We start from the raw sequence: 19,633 nt of genomic DNA on the forward strand, positions 1-19,633 counted from the left end.
CGCTGGAGGAGTGGGTCCCGTGCATGTGGGGTGACTTCCTTCGGGGGACACATTCGCAAAGGGTCTTTAACCCAGGTAGTGCGCTCACGGATGCCTCGAACCTGCCTGGTCCCCGCATTTGGAACGGGGGGGGGGGGGGGGGCTCGTCCCTACACCGTTGAGGGCCATGGCGACAGAGAAGGTTGGGGAACGAAAGTAGGTGGGCACACGGGTCGCCCTCGACCCCGAAAGCCTTCTGCTGGGAGTGGGCCACCCGGGAACCCACCTTTTAGAAGGTGAGCCGGAAGCCGCCAGTTGCGCAGGGCCCGCGGCCCGCCCCTCCCTAGGGGCGCGTGCGCGCGCGCGTGTCGCCGTGGTAACCGCGCGGCGGAAAGGCGCGGAATCAAGGGCGCGCGCTGCCCCGGCTGCTGCTGCGGAAGCTGCTGCGGGCGTCGGGCGGGGGTCCCGGGCGGGCGTCCCCGGCGGGCGTCCCCGGCGGGCGTCCCCGGCGGGCGTCCCCGTCGGACCGCTGCTGCCCACCCCGCGGACCCGGCTGCGCGGGGCGGGGCGCCGGAGCGGCGGCCGGGCTCGCGTGCGCGGCTGGAGGTAAGCGCGTCGCGGCCACCTCACCCGTCCCGGGTCCTGACCGGGGTCGCTCCTCGGGCGCTCTGTCCCGGGGAGAGAAGGCGGGAGCGGGGCTGCCGTCGGGGGGCGGGCACCGCGTGTGAGTGAGTGGGCGAGGCCGGCACTTGACTGCGGGGAGCAGGTGGGACGGCAGGGGCACCTCCCCGCTAGCCCGTCGCACCGCCTGCGCGGTGCCGGACCGCGCGCGGACCGAGGGACGGGAGGGGGGGCGGCGAGGAGGCGGGGTGGGGGGGGGGACGGGCGCCCCGAGTTGGGGAGGTGAGTGCCTTCGGGTTCTCCCGGACCTCGGGGAGAGGCGTTACCCGATTGCTGCGCGGCAGGGGTGTTTCTGGGCAGGGCGGGGTCGGGGACGTTGACCCCGCCTCCCAACCTCGCCAGTTGCATCTCTTCGCCCTGTAGAGTCGTGTCCTTTAAACTCCGTTCGGTGATATTTATGAGAGATTTGCTGTCATTTGCTAAATTCATTTTGTCTCTGGACCTTACCGTAATCTGAGGCTGAAAACCCCCGAATGGCTTTTCTCTCCTTCCCGTTGAACTCGCTCCACGGAATCAGGATATTATTATTCATCAAGAGCATAAGCCTTAGGAGAGTCACCATTCTTTCCATCATTCTCTTACTTTTATGGAGAGAGAAAAGAAAGAATATTATATGCATACTCATGTCCATTTTTATTGCTAGTGTGTTTAATCATTTTTGTTTGTGGGTTAAATGTTAGTGTTGTAAGCAGTGCTTAAGTAGAGAAGTTAGATGATGTTTTTGGTAATAAAAAAGCCCAAATTGTAGACAACGCCCTCTCTCAAGAAGACAAGAATTTTTGAAGTGAACGTTCGTATTTGTTGCTTTATTCCTGAAATGCATGCTCACTGTCCGAACACTCAAAATGTTTATTATAAGAAGACCACGGCCATGGACACTACTGACATTACGGCAAATATAGTATTTTATTTTGTATTTACTATTTTACATCACTTTTCACATAAACGAGGAATGCTGGAAATAGCGATTCAGCCACCGACTGAATCATGAAGAAAGCTGAATTCCTCTGTAATTCGAAAGAGAAGGGTGAGCGTATATCAAGACTTTTTAGCACCACTGTAGTCTCATCACACCTTGCTGTATACAGTGCCAGTGCAGGGACTTAATTTTCGTTCAGAAATAAAAAATAATTCAGCCAGAATCTTATTAAAAATAGTCAAGGGGCACCTGGGTGGCTCAGTTGGTTGAGGCTCCACTGCTGGCTCAGGTCATGATCTCACAGTTGGCGAGTTCCAGCCCCACGTGGGGCTCCCTGCTTTGCCTGTCAGCCCAGAGCCTGCTTCGGGTCCTCATCCCCCCTCTGTCTGCTCCGCCCCCGCTTGCACTCTCCCCCAAAATAAATATTGAAACAAATAGTCAAAGGGAGCTTCAGTAACTTATTAATGTGAAAGAATGGATTTGCTGTTAAATTTTCTCGACTTAATTTTTTTCTAGTCGAGCAGAGAAGAAGCATTCTCTGTAAATAAATCTGTAGAACTAGGCCTCACTCTTTCTGGGGGCATTTGATGTGATTGCCAGGTCAGGTGGCCTGGTTTTGGTCATGGCTCTGCCACTTAGTGGCTGTGTCACATTTGGCAAATTCCCTAACCCCCCTAACCCTCGGGTTTTTATCTGTAAAATAGGGGTAATAATAGGACCTCTTTGGTGGAATTCCTATAAGAATTAAATAAAGTAATACATGTAAGAGTACTTTGGTCACTGCCTGGCATGCAGTAACCCTTCAATAAAACTTATTAGTACTGTTAAAATAAGGTTTCCTTTCAGGAAATATTTTCTAGCTGTTCAAAATAACTTGGCACTGGGGTGCCTGGCTGGCTCAGTCGGTGAAGCATGCAACTCTGGATCTAGGAGTTTTGAGTTCGAGCCCCACGTTGGGTGTAGAGATTACTTAAAAATAAAATCTTAGGAAAAACAATTTGGCACTAAACACAATTATTTTGATGTGACAGAAGCTTGTTGTGATGTATAATGTCAAACCATCATAAAATTCATAATTTTTATTTGCAGCATCATTATAACAACAAAACAGCGATAATAAATATTGATGAGGGTTTTATGGGGGGGGGCAGTAGGGTTCGCGGGGTCTGGACCCGACGACCAAGAAAGAATTCTCGAAGTCATCTTTGGTGCAAAAAGGTGATTTTATTGAAGCATGGGGACAGGATTGTGGGCAGGAAGCGTGGCCCTGGGACCACGAGGAGAGACTGGTTATATACTATGTGTTGCATCCACACGACTCCTGAAACAGAATGCTGCGGGCACCAGTGACAGTCACAACAAAGTTTATTACAATGAGAGGCAAGGCCGACCGATCGGGACCAACACTCTTGATAAGAGTGCGGCCCGGAACAGCCGGGGTACAGAGTTTTTATAACCGATCACATCGTTTTATCATCACCTGGGAACAGAACAAAGAAACAGGTTCCAGATGAGTTAGAAACAGTTGCCTAATGAGGTGTTTACTTTAGACTTTGTCTCTAAGTTGCAACCAGTGGATCTCCTTGACCCTGCCTCTGACACTCTTTTCTTTGAACTTTTGTTTCCTTAATTGGTGAAGCCTAATTTACAAGGGTATGAGGCGTAGTTTACCAGAGCAAAGCAAGGCTGTTATCTCTTAACCTTCAGTGTCAACACAAAGCTGTTATTTTTCAAGCTAATCATTAGCCCTACACTACAATTTAACCCTTACACTATGGGGCTTGGGGAGGTAAAGTCCGGGGGAAGTTTCCAGTGAGGTTTTCATATGGTAAAGAAGACTCCCAGGATAGTGGAGGCCTAGCTATTGTCAAGCTAAGGTGGTTTTTCCCTCTAGCAAAGCATTAGCATTAAGACCGTGGGGAGTCCTGGAGAAGCATTTTACTCTGCCAGCCTCAAGTAATTGCCAATGGGCTGCAGGTTATAAGGCAATTTAGTTCCACCTGCCATTTCCTTCTACCTTTGTTTCTTACTTCGCCATGGAGGGTTGATGTTGGGGCTCCAGGAAAAGGAGTCGATAGATTTCTGGAGATTAGGCTGTTGATAAGAGTGCCTCTTACTTGTGACTTATGGAGATATTTGTAACTAGATGGAGACCGGGTCCTGCAGCACTGTGATCTCTGTCAGTTACCATTTGTTTCTCCCCTTTCCTTTGTTCTTGGGCAGCCAGGGGAGCCTGAGGAATGTCACACTTGTCCCACTTGGTTGGGGGCGGTGTTTGCCGCCTGTCAGCCTGTCTTACAAGCCCTCATCAGATAACACAGTCTTAAAGGCGTGTCGTTCCAGGTCACTATGTTGAACGATGCAAGGACGAAGTTTTGCTTCCGCGGCCCTGGAGTAATTAGTAGGTTCTTGTTCCATTTTTTGTTTTTTAATCTTTAGTTTTAGACACTATTCATGTGAATTCAATAGTGACAAATTATCTTATTTGTATGTCTAGTTAAGTGGTAAAAAGGGTTGGGCCAAAATAACATCTATTTTTGCATCGTTTTTCAGTCTTTTGACCACAGGTGTTTGAGTTTCAGAGTAAAGCTTCTTGAATAATACACGGGTAGATAAAGAAAGTGCCGGGGGTTTAGCTCTGTTCCCTTTCAAATGACGTTGGTAGAATTATGTTACCTGTTGGAGAGTTTTCGTACGTCCAGCCTGCTGCCCATTCTTTTCCCAAAGTTCCAAAAAGTCAAGGGATTCTAATACACGTCTGTTTAATTTAAGCAGTGTTGCTAGAGTAAGGGGATAACTCAGACCTCCAAGTGAATTTTTGAAGGTGGGGTCATTCCATGCCATAATTGAAAGCACCAGAATGATGAGTATGGGGGGGGACATTAACCTCAGTGTTGCCACCCACACGTTTTAGGTATTCCATTTCGCAATATGTTTTTTCATGTGATGAGGAAGTAAGGATTGCTCCTTTCTGGGATGATGATCCTATTGTTCTGGGGTTGTGACTGTGAGAGTAGCTTACCTTTTTTTTTTTTTTTTTTTTGCTTTTGTCTTTACAATGAAGTACAGGACGTCTGGCTGCACTGCCCTCTGGTCAATACAACACAGTTGCCTGCCTTCCAGATTTCTTCAAAATAACCTCTGAAGGTGTCTTACCTTTAAAAGAACCATTATCTTTACCATCTCTCTCCGTATATTTGTACTTTTCAGGAAGTCGAAATATTTGGTTAATTCAGCAAAACCTCCTGGGGCGCCTGCGTGGCTCAGTCGGTTAAGCGGGGGACTCTAGGTTCTTGGGTCGGCTTGGGTCACATGACCTCAGGGCTTGGGGCTGAGTGCTGGCAGTGCAGAGCCGCTTGGGATTCCTTCCCTCCCTCCCTCCCTCTCTCTTTCTCTCTCTCTCCCCTCCCCCACTTGCACTGTCTCTGTCTCTCTCAAATAAATACACTTTAAAAAGCTACGAATCATCCAAATTCTAGGTGCCACACGCTTCACGTTTTGTTGAAGCGAAGGACTTCTCCCCGTGCGCGAGCGTGTTTAGGAATCTCTGCTGACTCCACGGGCTTGGGCTTTTCTGGCCCCTGCGGTGTTGGACCTACTGTCCCCAAATCTGGAGAGACTTTTGCTGACCTTGTTTTACTAGCCTTCTCCTGCTCGGGTGACCACTCTCACTTTCTTGAAACAAGTTCCTCTCTTGGTTCATGAGAGTGTCCTTCAGTCTCCTTCCTGGGTTACCTTAGGGCACGTCGCTCCCCGCTTGGAAGTGTCACGTCCATTGGTGGATGAGTGCATGCACAAAATGTAGGAGACACACACTGTAGAATACTGCTCAGCCTCCCGCAAGAGGGAGAATCTGCCTCGTGCCGCGACATGGATGAGTCTTGAGGACGTGATGCTGAGCGAAACGAGCCCGAGGCAAAAGGACAAACTTTGTGGATCCGTTTGCCTGAAATGTCTGGAATAGTCAAATTCATGGAGACAGTGGAACAGTGATTCCCAGAACTGGGGGGGAGGGGAGACGTCATTTGTGGGTACAGTTTCAGTTTGGAGTGAAGGAAAACTTCTGAAGGCAGTGATGATGGGTGCTCAACAGTGTGAGCGTATTTAATGCCGTCAAACCGTATATTCCAAAACGGTTAAGGTGGAAAACGTTCTGTGATACCTATTTCACCACTGCCTACCCAACCAAGTACGGACCTCCGTGTAGCCTGTGGTCCTTCCCTGGGTCTTCTTGGTCTGTGTTTTCACCCTCCCGTCTCATTTCCCGCACACGTTCCACATTCCAGACACACGGACCCAGGCCGGACACACCAGCTCCTGCGAGGTTTCCTGTTTCGGTGTGTGGGCCATCCCCACGTCCTGGAATGCTTTTCTTCCTTTAGCGTGCAGCGGGTCATCTCAGGATGGAGCTTAAGTGTGACACTTCTGAAGGCTTTCCTACTGCCCTCGGCCCCTGGCATCAAGCTCTGTGGGTGTGCTTCCAATGTGTCCCTCATCCTGTTCCCATACGGTATGGGTTTTTATAGAGCAAGGACTAGTTGTATTTTTTTTTAATTTTTATTTTTTGTTTATTTTTTTAGAGAGAGAGTGCAGAGAGAACTCGAGCAGGGGAGGGGCAGAGAGAGAGAAGGGGGCAGAGGATTGGAAGCAGGCTCCGTGCTGACAGAAGAGAGCCCAATGCGGGGCTTGAACTCATGAACCACGAGATCATGACCTGAGCTGAAGTCAGACACTTAACCTACTGAGTCTCCCAGATGCCCTGGGACCAGTTTTATTTCATTTAAAAACAATTTTTTTTTAATGTTTATTTTTGAGAGAGAGAGAGAGAGACAGAGTGTGAGCGGGGGAGGGACAAAGAGAAAGGGAGACACAGAATCGGAAGCAGGCTCCAGGCTCTGAGCTGTCAGCACAGAGCCCAACATGGGGTTCGAACCCACGAACTGTGAAATCATGACCTGAGCCTAAATCGGATGCCCAACCGACTGAACCACCCAGGCACCTCGTTTTATTTTTAACATGCATGTTTGCTTTTAAAAAAATCTCAAGTTAATAAATATTTCCATTCTTCTTCAAAAGAATTGTAAGACCTTAATACATTTAAAATTTCTGTTTCCCCCTCCCTCATCTCCCACTTTATTATCATTGAACATTTTTGTTGGATATTTTTTTTATGACTCATGTTAGTCAGTTTCTTGCATACCGATTCTTTTTCCATCCCCTCTGTTCAGTATCCCTTTCCTACCTGTGTTAGTGGGGATATATGGGTGGTATACTCCGTGTTTAGCTAAAAAAATCTTTGTTTCATTGTGAGTCTGCTTTGCAATTTTTATTTGAGGTCATTAACATTTTTCAAAGCGATAACGTGCAATATAGTACAAAAAACATGGGATACTTCGTGAATTTGCATATCATCCTTGTGCACATGGGCCAGGCTACTCTTCTTGGTATCCTATGCGCTGGGGAAGCAACACTCTTGAATGTTACTCTTGAATGCTGGTTGGGTGAGTTCTGAGTTCTAGGCTAGCAGTTTTTGTCCTCAGTACTTTGACTGTCTTATCTTCCAGCATCTATGGTGTTGCCCATGGAACACGCCGCCTTTCTAATTCTTGTTCCTGGGGAAATACTCTGTCTCTTATTGCTGGTTCTTTGTAAGATTTACTGTTTGTCTTTGGTGTTGTGCGGTTTTGTTTCAGTGAGTGTAGGAATAGGTTCATTTTACCTGCTCAGAACTTCTGGTACGTGCTGGAGAGGAGGATGCTTGTCTTTCACCAGAGACCGTGGTGAGGTGCCTGGGTGGCTCAGTCCGGTTAAGCGTCCAACTCCAGCTCAGGTCACAATCTCATCATTTGTGGGTTCGAGCCCCGCATCAGGCTCTGTGCTGACAGCTCAGAGCCTGGATCCCGCTTCGGATTCTGTGTCTCCCTTTCTCTCTGCCCTTCCCCTGCTCACACTCTGTCTCTGTCTCTCTCTCTGTCTGTCATAAATAAACATGGAAACCAAATTGTTTTCTTTCCTTTTTTTTTTTTTTAACTATTCATATTAATTAATTTGTTGTTCTTTGGAACATTCAGGTAAATCTTCCTCCTGACTAGTAACATACAGTCGTCATGGTAGCATGTATTAAGTCGTAATTCCCATCCCATTTGTTTTTTTACTCCTACTTTGTTATTGAGTAAGCCATAAGAAAAAGTCATTTTAATTTTTATATTTTAGATGTTTTTTTATAATGAGTATTAGAATCTACCTTTGTTTTTTCTTTTCATTCCCCAAACATCCTTATATATTTTTGCTTGTTTATTTAGTACAAATGAATCTTATTAAGTACTGTAAAGCATTCTGCTGAGTTTTAATTCATACTCCATTTCTTTGTGAACGTAACACGTTGTCATCTTTGACGTGTTACCCTTCCAGGTTAAACCACAGTTCGCCCCCCTTTTACTCATTTCTTCCATCATCTCTCTCTGTACAGTCTTCATGATTATGTTTAAAAAGATATTGAGGAGGGCACCTGGGTGGCTCAGTCACTTAAGTATCTGACTCTTGATTTCAGCTGAGGTGAGATTTCACTGTTGGTGACATCGAGCCCCGTGTCAGGCTCTGTGCTGACAATGCGGAGCCTGCTTGAGATTCTCTCTCTCTCCCTCTCCCTCTGCCCCTCTCCTGCTCATGTGCATGCTCTCTCTCTCCCTCTTTCAAACTAAATACATAAACTCTTAAAATAAAAAAAAGAGATTTATTCTCTGTCACATCCTTGTAATGCTTCTGGCGACCCCTGGCGACAGGACCTCTCTCCTTCGTGCCTTTCAGTCTGTGTATCTGTCTGCCATGTTCAGAGATGCTGCTGCTTCTAGGAAGTTTGCTAATCTTCTCCAGCCTGGCTGTACTAACCCTAATGTCCGTGTCTCTCTTCTTGGTGTGGTGGATTTAATGACGAGGAAAACTCTTGTGCTCCTCTTCCTCTGTTTCACCAGTATGATTCCTAGAAAGCTGATAAAGGAGGGGTTTGTCCCTTTTTCTCTGTCTGTATTTTCTTCCACTTCTTCCCTGATCTGCCCTTCGGAGCCCCACAGAATCTGCTACTCTCCATTCCACACTGATGCTCTCCCTGTGTTTAAAAACCAACGCAGTATTGTGTTTCCCTTAATTCTTCTTGATCTCCTAATAGGGAGTCATTTTATACTGTAATTATGAAGCATTCTGTCTGTTGGCAGTAAATTCCTGGATAATCCTCTGTGTTTATTGGCACAGGTTTTCTCTAACTTATTTCACTTTATCAGCTTCCAGTGGAGAAAGTGAGAGCACAGAATACAGTACTGAAAAACTGCCAAGTTTTAAAATTCTTGGCTTGGCCCCTAGTTGAATGTATTGTCTGGATTTCCTACTGTCTCCTTTGTTTGCTGGTGAGGATCTGTGTGCCTGAGAGCCCTTGTAGATGCAGGAGCAGTGGCTGGCTTCTCCTGAAGGTGCTCTCTGAGCTGTTTTTTCTTGACACCTCTCTCCAGGCTTGGGCAGGTCAATGGTGGAGGGGTGTGGGTCCCGAACAGGTCACCACCTGCTTTGTCAAGAGAGAGTGCTGGAATTGAGGAAGATCAGGGCGGGGCGCCTGGGTGGCGCAGTCGGTTAAGCGTCCGACTTCAGCCAGGTCACGATCTCGCGGTCCGTGAGTTCGAGCCCCGCGTCGGGCTCTGGGCTGATGGCTCAGAGCCTGGAGCCTGTTTCCGGTTCTGTGTCTCCCTCTCTCTCTGCCCCTCCCCCGTTCATGCTCTGTCTCTCTCTGTCCCAAAAATAAAATAAACGCTGAAAAAAAAAAAAGAGGAAGATCAGGGCAATATTCCCTACCCATTGAAACGTGGAGGCTTGTTTTGGAGAAACTGGAAACTAACCTCTGACTGGTGAGCCACAGAACTTCAGCCAGAATATTCTGTGCACTTGTTGGGGATACGTCTCTGTCTTGCCCCTTGGATTATTATTGGGAGGCTCAGATGATATGAAATACATACAATTGCCCTGTGAATAAAAGGACTATTATAAGTGGCTATTATATTGATGATGGTGATGATAAATTTTACAAACCATTTATTTCCTTGTTGTTAGCAGGATAGATTAATAGCTGACAATATTCTACTTTCTTCCCTTTTCCATAGGGAAATAAGTGAACTATTATTTACTTAATGCCAGAAAGTTAAATTCTTTTTTTCTTTTTAGTATTTTATTTTTTAAGTAATCTCTACACCCAGAGTGCCTGGTTGCCTCAGTTGGCTAAGCATCAGACTTTGGCTCAGGTCATGATCTCAGGGTTCATGAGTTCGAGCCCCACATCAGGCTCTCTGCTGTCAGCGCGGAGATCCTTTGTCCCCCTCTCTCTCTGCCCCTCCTTCCCTCTCTCTCTCTCTCAAAAATAAACATTAAAAAAGTAATCTCTACACCCAACATGGGGCTCAAACTTACAGCCTTGAGATCTGTCTCATCCTCCACCAACTGAGCTAGCCAGTCTCCCCCAGAAAGTTAAGTTCTAAAGGAAAACTTTTTGTCTAACTGATCATAGGCCTGCTGACAAGTAGAATTTAAAGATTGGGCAATCTCAGAATTGATGAATGGTTTGCCAGATTCAGAAGTTCGGTAACGAAGGGAAGGAAAAATTCTCTACCCTTCAAGGTCTTCCAGCTGGACTAAGAATTAAACTGACAAGAGTCAGATTAACAGGTGAAAAAAATCCAAGTTTTATTACATGTGTACATGGAGGCCCAATAATGAAATTGAGCCCTAAAGAAATGACCAAAGTAGACGGGTTTTATGCTTTTTAGACAACGAGACAATAAATCTTTGACAAATTGATGGGACAAAGAAAATTGAACTCTGGAAGCTTTGATTATAAGGAATCCTAAACAGAATTTGGGCTGGGGTAATAAATGAGTAGAAAGTAACAAGGAGTGTTTATACGGGCTTCTGGGTTCTAAATTCCCCGTCTCTGGTGATAAGGCTGTCTCTCTACCTCCTGGTCCAGAGAGGGGGACCTTTCATGTGGGACATTTATTTCCTGCTTTCGGGTGGATGGAGAAAGGTCTGAGGGTCTTGGTTGTGTAGGCTGTCTCTTGAGTAACTTACATTGAAAATAAATGGCCAGGTCACCTGGGTGGCTCAGTCAGCTGAACGTCTGACTCTTGATACCAGCTCAGGCCATGATCTCCAGTGTGGAGCCTGCTTGAGATTCTCTCTTTCCCTCTGCCCCTTGCCCCTGCTCGTGCCCTCTCTCTCAGTCTCTAGAATAGAATAGAATAGAATAGAGCAGAACAGAATAGAATAGAATTTTTTTTTTAATTCAAAAATAAAAAAATAAGTGGCACATTTTGGGGCAGCTTGCCCTTGGACAACAGTCATCACCAGCTGTGTTCAGAATTTGGCACGACGCAGATTCGCTTTCATTGACACGCCAAGCACTGAGCCGCTGGACCTGGCTGTCACCTAGCACTGATGAGGCTTCCCTGTACAGTCACCGGCCTGCCCTTGCCGGGTGTTCTAAAGGTGCTAATTTAATCATTACACCACAGGACAAAGCACTTAGGTAGCAGTGGTGACCCCGTTAGGAAGAAATTGAATTCAGAGAGAAATAGAATGCTGGGTCAATTGAGAACTAAGCTATTCCCATAATTAGGGAGATGATTTAAAGCCCCATGATACATACTCAAGCCTTTACCTGATGGAATTTTTCTTCTTAATGTAGAAAGAGTGTCTCCAGGAGGAGAAAACGGAGGTTATTTGCAGTGTAGAGGCTGTGAGGCAGTGTCTTAATTTTGCAGCAGTTTAGAAAAGATGGGAAAATATTTACTCTAGCATTTGGCCAGTAGGTACGTAAGTAAATATACCTTAGATATGCATAAATAAATATTACCTTTTCTTCCTCCCAGCTTATCCCCTGTCACTGAATGTTTCTGTATGTCCTTGAATTGTTCATTTATCTGTTTCATCCAGTCACCCCAAGCGTGAGCAGGAAATCACCGTGTTCCTTGAATCCAGGTGGCTCAAGGCACACCCCTGGAACTGCAGTCCTCCCTGGGGTTGAAGGCAGGCCGCCTCGGCAGAGACGGGTTTTGTCACCGTGACTGACTGGAGAGTAAGGAAGAGGACCGAAACAAGCCACCGCCCCTGGCAGCCTCAGGCGAAACAGAAACTGCTGGGACTTGGCTTGAGCTCACTGGGTCAGAAAGCAGCAGTTTGCCGACTCCATTTTGTTAGTCCGTAAACCACAGAAGGGCCGGCCTGTGGGTACCGCCTGTAGGAAAATGCTGCCCAGAAATGCATTTGACCCCTTTGGGCAGTTTTCTTTTCCCTCAGACGGAAACACTGCAACCGAGCCTGCAGAAGCGTCTCACTCCGGCCTTATTGATAGAAGTCAAAAATCAGAAACAGTCTTAATTGTTTAGCAATAAGGAAATGGTGAAGTAAATTATAATAAATCACCTGATGGAATATTGCAAAATAACGAGAATAATTACGCGGAGATCGAATGTTAAGTGAAAATAAGAACTATGTTAAGATTAATTTCACTCTGCTAAAGTAGGTGTATACATATTGAATACATTGAAGGAGAACCTGAAAGAAAAAATGGTCGTGCGTCACTGTGATTCAATTATAATTTTTTTAGTGTACATTTTTGTTACGATGTTTAAAGAATTATTATTCCGCCCATTCAACCTCCATCCAGGCATTATGCTGGAGCTCAGGGACACACATACAACCAATACAAGGCAGTGTTTCTAGCGTATTCCTCCTCAGGGTTTTGCAATATCATTTTTAAAAGTCATACTTACTCCCTTGATCAAAAATGTTAGCTCAGATATGATGCAGCAGCCACAGGACAGCCAAGTTTCAATGCCAAGCGTGTCTTTCATAGCTTATCTCAGCTTTGTATTTCAGAACTGGTCGCAGCCATGCTAAAGCATCGCCGTTCAACACCTACGGCCTCTGGCGACAAAGGACCGTGTTCTGGAATGGATGTCTCACGTGCTCAGGTCCTTTGTTGTAGATCCACCTTGGTCTGACTTGGCCTGTAGAGATGAAAGAAAACCCCCAGTATTCTTTCTTCCTCCCGTTAGATATTTGGGTTTTTTCACCTTTACACTTAGAAAATGCTCTCTGCTGTAGGGACTCCAGGGGTTAGTAACGGGACAAGGTGGCAAGTTTTAGAAAGCCCATCTTTTGAAAAGTACAAAGCATGGTGTTACAGGTTGGACCGGTGTCTTCCCAGAAAGATGTGGTGAAGTCCTAACCTGTCTACCAGTGGAATGTGACCTTATTTGGAAATAGGGTCCTTGCAGATGGAATCAAGTTAAGATGCGGTCAGGAGGATGGGCCCTTAATCCAGTGTGACCGATGTCCTCATAAACGAGGGAAATTTGGACTCGGAGGCTCCCAGGCAGAATGCCATGTGACATCAGAGGCAGAGATGGGAGGGACTTTGCCAGCCAGCACCGGGAGCTGGGAAGGGACAGGGAAGGGTTCTGCCCCATCTCCGAGGGAGCACGGCGCTGCTGTCACCTTGATTTCGGACTTCTGGTCTCCAGAACTCTGACAGGATGGATTTCTCCTGTCTTAAGACCCCCAGTTGGTTATACTTTGTTACAGCAGCCGCAGGAAACAGGTGGTAAAATGCAAAGATTGTATTAAGTAAATAAGTACTTTGATGAGTACCTGATGGGGATGTAGAAATAGACATTCCGGACCTGGCCAGTCTTTTAAGAACCTGCAGAATGCTTTTGTTTCATATTTTTTATATGAATCAAATATGATGTATTAAAATGAAAGCATATTAAGGACGCCTGGGTGGCTCAGTCAGTTGAGCATCTGACCTTTGATTTTGGTTCAGGTCATGATCCCCAGGTCATGGGGTCAGGCCCTGCGTCAGACACGGAGTCTGTTTGGGATTCTCTCTCTCTCTCTCTCTCTCTCTCTCTCTCTCTCTGTCTCTCTCTCTCTCCCTCCCTCCCTCCCTCCCTCCCCCCCTCCCCCTCCCCCCTCCCACCTGCCCCTCTGCCCATCTCTCCTGCTCATGCTCTGTCTCCAAACTAAAATTAAAAACAAAAAAAAGTAAAAAAATTAAAGCAATTTATTTATTTACATTTATTTATTATTGAGAGACAGAGAGAGACAGAGCATGAGCATGGGAGAGGCAGAGAGAGAGAGGGAGACACAGAATCCAAAGCAAGCTTTAGGCTCTGAACTGTCAGCACAGAGCCCGATGTGGGGCTCGAACTCACAAACCGTGAGATGATGACCTGAGCTGGTCAGACGCCTAACCAACTGAGCCACCCAGGCGCCCCTTAAATTAAAGCAATTTAAAGAAGAGAACTTTGAGGCTAGGAAACAGGAAAACAGGGTTACTTAGAAAAATTATTGCATTGAAAGCAAAAAAATAAAAAGTGAAAATTAAAATGCAGACATTTGTGACCAGTACTTACTCTAAAACAAGTTAGGCTTTGTAAAAGCAAAAATTCACTAATTTATTTACATAGGAATTTTAGATTTTTACAAATAATTGCTTTTTAGGAGGAAGCTGGATGCCACCGTGTGGTGTTTTCATTGCTTATTTCTACAGTTGTTATTAATGCCTTCCAGCTACCTGTGCTAGAATTGGTACAAAACCTGGAAACAGTGGTGAACATCTCACTTTTAGATAAGACAATTACTCAGTTCATGTAGTATGAGCTGTATTTGGAAGGCTCTTAGATAAGGGTTTTTGTTTTTTTTTTTTTCATTACTTCTGGAGAACTTTGATGCTGTTATCTGTGGTCTTTAATATTTTTGAATAGTCAATATACATGACCTACACAATTAAACGTTCCTCTTCCAGATCATCTATGGGAATTAACCAGTGGTTTGTCAGCTAATTATATGTAGTTTTAAGACCATGATGTTTGTCCCTGAACTGGAACCAGCAGATAGATTGCTGGAGTCGTGGCCTCTTTTTCCAGTTACTGAGTTGCCAGAATTACCATGGTCCTGGATGTAAACCCCAGTTTTTAGGCCATATATCCTGTTGATTACTTAATTCTGCCAGGGCCACACCTCATGACTTAGGTAGGCCCTTTGCTGTGGTTCCCTCACTGCATCATTTATTCCTTCATCCTGATCTGTTCTCAGACAATGATCATGTCTCATGGAAGGAAGGAAGGAAGAAGGACAGACAGACGGAAGGACAGACATAGCTTCACCCAGACCTAACCACCCTCCCTCCCAGTTGATTCTCACTGTGGTTCCCTCCATGGCCAGGACTGAGCTCTAAGTCATCAGCAGAAATTTTGGACAGGAAATCACCACCTCCAGTTGACAGCTGTCTCTCACTGTTACCTCACCCATGGTGCATTTCTCCATGGCGTACGTGGGGTATCTTGTTATAGCCTGTCATCCTATCATGCTTATAGCATTCTTTTGATCTAACAGCATCTTAACAATAGCCAAGTAAAAAGAAGATAAAGGGGGCGCCCGGGTGGCTCAGTCATTTTAAGCCCCTGACTCTTGATTTCGGCTCAGGTCATGTTCTCACGGTTGTGGGATCAATCTCCACGTGGGGCTCTGTGCTGACAGCGCAGAACTTGCTTGGGGTTCTCTCTCTCAAAATTAATAAATAAACATAAAAAAAAAAAGACCACACTTATGAGTTTGTCATTGCCTCCTTTTTGAAGTGGTCATGAATTATTCGTTCAGTGTCTCACTGGACAGTGTTGCTAGAGTTTGGCATCTGGATCTCAATCTGCAATTTCTAGAAATTCCCTTCATTCCCTTCCTGAAAATCAGAAGTTTTATCTTAGAAGCCTCCAAGAACCTCCTGTTTTCCTCCTAGAACCTCTCTTTTTCTATATAATTCTGCATAATTTACCAAGATTGATTGCACTGTCAAACCTGTAAATTCGTTGTGTATCTTGGGACACACTTTATCTGGACCTTCCACTGGAATATAAGCTCCTCAAGGGATCTTTTTGTTCCTTGCTATAGCATATGGAGGTGTTCAATATACTTTCTTTTAAATAACAGCCATATTGAAATATAACTTACATACCACGAATTCAGTGGTTTTTGGTATATTCACAGATATACACACATCACCCTAATTTCAGAAATCTTCATCACCTCATTAAAGAAAACCTCATACTCACTACCCACAAAGCAGTCCTTCCTGTTGGTTCCTGGCACCACTAATTTACTGTCTATTTTTATGGATTTGCCTATTCTGACACTTCGTATAAATGGGATCATACAATATGTATGAGGCCTTTTGTGATTGGCTTTTTTTTCACTTGACACAGTGTTGTTAAGATTCATCCATGTCTCATAGCAGGTAACATATTTCTTCTCTATTGCCGAGTAACATTCCATTATATGGATATACCACATGTTTATCTGTTCTTATGTTGTGTACATTTGGGTTATTTCTACTTTCTGGCTACTGGGAATGCTACTATGAGCATTTGTGAACAGGTTTGTGTGTGGATACATATTTCCAGTTGTATATATCTAGGAATGGAATTAGTAACTATGCTTGACCTTTTGAGAAATGGCCCAAACTGTCTTCCAAAGTGCCTGTACCATTTTACATCCTCACTAGCAATGTGCAAGGGTTCCAATCTCTTCTCATCTTACACACTTGTTATAGTGCCTTTTTTATTTTAGATGTCTGATGATAGCCATCTGGGCGGGTGTGAAATGGTATCTCATTGTAGCTGGGTTTACATTTTTCACCTGATCTTAGCCAAAAGGCCGAGAAGCGATGGGTTTGCATTTTTCTAATGACTAATAATGCTGAGCATCTTTTCATAGGCTCATTGGTCAGTTGTATATCTTTGGAGGAATGTTTCTTCAAATCCTGTGCCCATTTTTTTTAACTTAGCTATTTGTCTTTTTATTGTTGAGTTGTAATTCTGGGTAGAAGTCCTTTATCAGATATATGGTCTATAAATATTTCCTCCCATTTGTCATTTGCGTTTTCATGTTCTCAATACTATGGTTTGAAACATGAGTATTTAACATTTTGGTGATGTCTATTTTATCTGGTTTTCCTTTTGTTACATTTGCTCTTGGTCCCATACCTGAGAAACCGTTGCTTAATTCAAGGTCATATATATATATATATATATATATATATATATATATATATATATATATGGGGCGCCTGGGTGGCGCAGTCGGTTAAGCGTCCGACTTCAGCCAGGTCACGATCTTGCGGTCTGTGAGTTCGAGCCCCGCGTCAGGCTCTGGGCTGATGGCTCAGAGCCTGGAGCCTGTTTCCGATTCTGTGTCTCCCTCTCTCTCTGTCCCTCCCCCGTTCATGCTCTCTCTCTGTCCCAAAGATGGATAAACGTTGAAAAAAAAAAAATTTTTAAAAAAAATACCAGAGAGAGGTGGTGGTGGGAAGTGAGTCCTTTGCGTGCGTGGACAGGCGTAAGGCTGGGAGTTCCGCAGGGATAGGTTGAGGATAGGAAAAGGAAAACACCATTCTGCATTGTCAGCCTTTCCTTCAGGGTCAAACTGAACAGGCCGTCATATTTGGAATCTAAGTAGCTAAGATTCAAACCAAGCTCTGGAACGCTGGAGCCCTGGTTGCACAAATGATTTGTTTTTTTTTTTTTTAAGTCTCGTGTAGAATTGCGGATCTTTGCATGTCCGTATGTGGAGTTCAAGAAGTTCGACTCTGCTACTCCCCACCACAATGTGGAAAAAACAGACTGAAAATAAATTGCTAACTCCCCCCCCCCCCCCACACACACACAGTGGTATGTTATTAATCAGGGGAAACACAGAACAGGGTTTTAAACCACTTAATCTGGCAGTGTTTGAATCAGCAGCATTTGGGGGCGCCTGGGTGGCTCAGTCGATTGAGCATCTGACTCTTGACTTCAGCTTGGTGATGATCTCATGGTGCATGAGTTCAAACTCCGCATAGGGCTCTGAGCTGGCAACACAGAGCCTGCTTAGGATTCTCTCTCTCTCTCTCTCTCTCTCTCTCTCTCTCTCTCTCTCCCTCTCTCCCTCTCCCTCTCCCTCTCTCACTCACTCGCTCTCTGCATCCCTCCCTCAAAATAAATAAATAAACTTAAAAAAAAAAAGTAGCAGTGACTGGAATCCACTTAATGGTCTCTTCAGTCAGTTGGTACTTTTACTCAGGCCGGAGCTATGTTGGGTTTGCCCGGCTGAAGCGGCTGCTGTGCGAACTGCACTGTGCTGACAGCACCGTGTGGCATTAGTTTAAGTCCCCCCCCCCACCGCTACCGCACATTAAGGTGTTCCCGCAGGTCCATCCGACAGTGTAGAAATGTTGTTTGTGGCATTGTTTGAGGCCCTGGCGTCCCTCTGCTCGCACACATCCCTTATCTGGCGTTCAAGTTCATCGCTGGGGCAATTCTCCCCTCTCTTTTCTTCCTGCTGCGGTTCCCACCCCACCCTTCGCAGTTGCACTGTCTGTGGTTTCAGTCCTCCTGTTCCAGAGGCAAGCGCCCCTCCTTGTGACCTCAGAAGGCCGGGAGCGGCCGAACGGCATGTCACAATGCCAGCGCCATTCACCAGGCCTCATCCCACCGTGTGGGCATGTTATCGTCTCACACCATCACAAGGAGAAGGTGAAGGCGAGGACTGCACAGAAGATGTTTTGCGGGAGAGATCGCATTCACCCAACTTTCATTACAGTGTATTGTTATAATTGTCATGTTTTACTAGTTGGTTGTCGTTAATCTCTTACTGTGCCCGATTTATAAATTAAACTTTATAATGTGCATGCGTAGGAGAAAATAGGGTTTGTAGGGTTTGGCACTGTCTGAGGTTTCAGGCTTCCAAGGAGGGGGGTCTTGGAATGTACCCACCGCGAATAACGGGGGGGACTACTGTAGTGACATGCCCTCAGTGCTGTTAACGAGGCTTGTGGCTTTGAGCATCAGCTCTACGGTCGTGACCGTCCAGCTTCCTTGTCCTCTGAGCTCCGGATGGATCTGTCCCGTGCCCTGCTCCGGCAGCCCCACTCGGATTGGATGTCTTGCATTATTTGGGGTCATGGCAACGTCATTCTCCCAGTTGCTTGGTCATCGTGGCCTCTGGCCTCCACCTCCTACCCTCCCCCCTATCCAGTAGCTAATGCTGTGGGCCCTGAGTCCTCAGGACCTGCACTGCCACCACCTTGCCTCAAGACCCCATCCACCTGGATCACCGCAGGCCCTCTCACCTTGTCCCTCTGCTTATGCCCTCGACCCTGTCACGCTCTTCGACATGGCAGCTGCGGGAGCCGATCCTGCAGCACTTGCCAGCTCAGAGGAAAAGCCAGGGACCCCTTACATTGATCTACAAACTACAGTGTGGCCTCCCCTGCCTCCCTAACCTCTTGTTCCTGCTCTTCCCCTCCCTCCAGGCTGGCCTCCTTGCTGTCCCTGGAATGCAGGGGCATTCCCTCCTCAAAGTGTTCGCATTCATTTCCTCTTCTTTCAGATGCCGCTCAAGATTCATTCTCTTGAAGTCTTTGCTGGAGCCTGACCTTCTAAGTTCCTTAATTCTTCAGCAATGTCTAATCTTCGAGTTAACCCGTCCATTGAGTTTTTTTGTAAACTCTACCTCCAGTGTGGGGCTGGAACTCATGACCCCAAGACCAAGAGTCACCTGCTGCTTTACCAACAGAGCCAGCCAGGCACCCCCCCCCCCCACCACCCCATCTGTTGAATTGTTGATAGCAAAAGCGATGTTTTCTTATTTTTAGAATTTGTGCTTCGCTATTTTTCAAATTTGTCCGGGGCTTCTTGTTGTTGTACAAACCTTATACCTTATTATTGATTTAGTTTCCTTAAACATTTTATTTATTTTATTTTATTTTATTTTATTTTTTCAATTTTTTAAAATATGTATTTATTCTTGAGAGAGAGACAGAGACAGAGCATGAACAGGGGAGAGGCAGAGAGAGAGGGAGGCACAGAATCCGAAGCGGGCTCCAGGCTCTGAGCTGTCAGCACAGAGCCCGACGTGGGGCTCGAACTCACAAACTGTGAGGTCATGACCTGAGCTGAAGTCGGACGCTCAACCGACTGA

At 45.8% G+C, this 19,633-nt stretch overlaps 1 protein-coding gene across 1 annotated transcript in view; it reads left to right on the forward strand.

The window, feature by feature from the left end:
• Window positions 1-492: 492 nt before the first annotated feature.
• KIAA0319 (KIAA0319 ortholog) overlaps window positions 493-19,633 on the forward strand; it is a 121,848-nt gene continuing 102,707 nt past the window's right edge. Inside the window, 1 exon segment of the mRNA XM_086705990.1 lies at window positions 493-585. The gene's annotated coding sequence lies outside the window, so the exon portion shown is untranslated.

This window comes from Puma concolor, chromosome B2 (assembly GCF_028749965.1).
Source record: "Puma concolor isolate L17-30 chromosome B2, mPumCon1.1.hap2, whole genome shotgun sequence".
Taxonomy (NCBI): domain Eukaryota; kingdom Metazoa; phylum Chordata; class Mammalia; order Carnivora; family Felidae; genus Puma; species Puma concolor.